This window comes from Oncorhynchus masou, unplaced genomic scaffold, assembly GCF_036934945.1.
Source record: "Oncorhynchus masou masou isolate Uvic2021 unplaced genomic scaffold, UVic_Omas_1.1 unplaced_scaffold_15228, whole genome shotgun sequence".
NCBI classification, from domain to species: domain Eukaryota; kingdom Metazoa; phylum Chordata; class Actinopteri; order Salmoniformes; family Salmonidae; genus Oncorhynchus; species Oncorhynchus masou.
In genome coordinates, this window is record NW_027005255.1 from 1 (window position 1) to 2,752 (window position 2,752).

Below are 2,752 nucleotides of genomic sequence, written 5' to 3' on the forward strand. Positions count from 1 at the left end.
CAGGGTAAAGTGACTAGGCATCAGGATAGATAATAATAAGGTATTTGAGGTAGATATGTACATGAAGCCAGGGTAAAGTGACTAGGCATCAGGATAGATAATAATAAGGTACCTGCGCCAAATACAACATGAGCCAGACCTTACAGTGAAATGCTTACTTACAAGCCCTTAAGACTTCTTAGGGATCAAATCCCATTAGCGGGATCGATTTGACAACATCCTGTGAAATGGCAGAGCGCCAAATGAAACTACGAGAAATATTAAACTTTCATGAAATCACACATGCAATACACCAAATTAAAGTTACACTTGTTGTTAATCCAGCCAACGTGTCAGATTTCAAAAAGGCTTTACAGCAAAAGCAAACTGTGCGATTATCTGAGGATAGCACCCCGTCAAACATACACAGACAATCTTAATTCAACCCGCAAAGTGCGACACAAAACTCAGAAATAAAGATATAATTCATGCCTTACTTTTGGCGAGCTTCTTCTGTTGGCACTCCAATATGTCCCATAAACATCACAAATGGTCCTTTTGTTCGATTAATTCCGTCATTATATATCCAAAATGTCCATTTATTTGGCGCGTTTGATCCAGAAAAACACCGGTTCCAACTCGCGCAACATGACTACAAAATATCTCACAAGTTACCTGTAATCTTTGTCCAAACATTTCAAACAACTTTCCTAATACAACTTTAGGTATTTTTTAACGTAAATAATCGCTAAAATTTAAGACGGGATAAACTGCGTTCAATAACGGACGAAAACAAAGTGGAGCGTGCTTTCATGTCACACGACTCTAACAAACAACACACTTCACTCGACCCTCGTTCTGAACAGGGCTACTTCTTCATGACACAAAGGAAAAACATCAACCAATTTCTAAATACTGTTGACATCCAGTGGAAGCGATAGGAACTGCAAGCAAGTGATTTAAAAAACCAGATCCCCATAGAAAACCCATTGAAAAGAGAGTGACCTCAACAACAACAAAAATCCTGGATGGTTTGTCCTCAGGGTTTCGCCTACCAAATAAGTTCTGTTATACTCACAGGCATCATTCAAACAGTTTTCGAAACTTCATAGTGTTTACTATCCAAATCTACTAATAATATGCATATCCTAGCTTCTGGGCCTGAGTAGCAGGCAGTTTACTTTGGGCACGCTTTTCATCCGGACGTGAAAATACCACCCCTAGCCTAGAGAGGTTTTAACCAACAATGCAGTTTTAAGAAAAATAAGCGTTAAGAAAGTATATACTAAAATAAACTGAAGTAAAAAAATAAATAAAAACAAAATAAAAAAATTAAAGAGCAACAGTAAAACAACAGTAGCATGGCTGTATACAGGGGGTACCGGTACAGAGTCAATGTGCGGTGGCACAGGTTAGTTGAGGTAATATGTACATGTAGTTAGTGGAAAGGTTGGCACATAGCTTATCTTTGTATGTTTGTGTTTGTACCTTATATGTATTAAATGGTTTGGTTTAGCTCCTGTTAATATCTCAACTCCTATTTCACAAAGTTTGTTTTGGAGTTTTGGTGCTGTATCTGTCTAGGCTCATGAGGAAGGGTTCACGGACAAAGATTGAGTCAAATCCTGACTGGAAATCATTTTAATCTGGACATAGCAAAATACCCATAATATTTAAAATAGACAGGTAGGCTGCTTTTTTTCACAGGTCTGTTGTCTTTTGCATGACTAATGCCACCCTTAAAGGTAATTTCACATAGACTGTCTTAAATAATTCCTGGGTGAACTCTTTCCTGGGTTGATTCAATCTATAAAACAGTAACAGTAAATGTATTAAATCTCTCTCTAGCGCATGCGTGCACTGTGCACTGTCTCTCTGTCTCTGTCTCACTCACTCACTCACTCACTCACTCACTCACTCACTCTCTGTCTCGCACTCTAGAATCCTAAATTTCAGGAGCCTGTAACGCTGGACTTCCTGGACGCTGAGCTGGAGGATGAGATTAAAGTAGAGGTAAGATGGAGGCCACTGACGGTCTTCTTTAATGCTTCCACCTTTGTGTCCACATTCTATCCTGTTGTGGGTTGAACTTGCTCCTAAGAGCTAAGTGTTTTTTGTCCTCAGATAAGAACGAACATGATTCATGGAGAAACCGGCCACCGCACCGTACACACACTAGTGAAGTCCCAGGATGAGGTAAACTAAAACATGATGGAAAAAACAAAAAACACATTTTTAGACGATTTCGGGTGAGCTGTCCTTTGATGACAAATGTGTGTTCTGCTCCACAGCGGTACATAGACCGAAGCGAAAGATCGTACACATATGCCCCTGTAAAGGGTACAGATTACAGGTAACAGCTACATGTACTGTATTTGTACCCCTACCTGAGTATACCATGTACACTATTCATTTTAGGGCCTTGAGTTTTTATTCTGACCACGTGACTTGACCAAGAAAACTCTCATGGGTCAAGAGTCTGGAGTTTTACCTGGTCAAGGCATATAACTCGGTTCCATAAACACTCAGGGCCCTATCTAGAAGAACAATAGGGGTCACTGTTTTCATCTCTTATGACTACGAGCAGTGCACTGACACCTGATCATTGCAACCGCTTGAAAGGTCGTGGCCATAGAGAATAATAGGGGCTTCTAGTGGCCAAAAGGCAGTTTTAGCACAGGTACCACCATTGAGTGCTTCCAACATTTTAACGCAGATAGAACAATGAGCCAGATGTTTCAACGGAAGTGTAAATTTGAAGCTTCCTGGTGGC

The 2,752-nt window shown here is 40.1% G+C and overlaps 1 long non-coding RNA gene across 1 annotated transcript; it reads left to right on the plus strand.

Annotated features, from left to right (window-relative positions):
- The first annotated feature begins 6 nt into the window (after positions 1 to 6).
- LOC135531123 (uncharacterized) lies at positions 7 to 2,333 on the plus strand. Its single transcript, XR_010453958.1, has 4 exons — positions 7 to 1,665; positions 1,921 to 1,992; positions 2,104 to 2,175; positions 2,271 to 2,333. It is a non-coding gene; the product is annotated as an uncharacterized LOC135531123 (long non-coding RNA).
- The last annotated feature ends 419 nt before the right edge of the window (positions 2,334 to 2,752 follow it).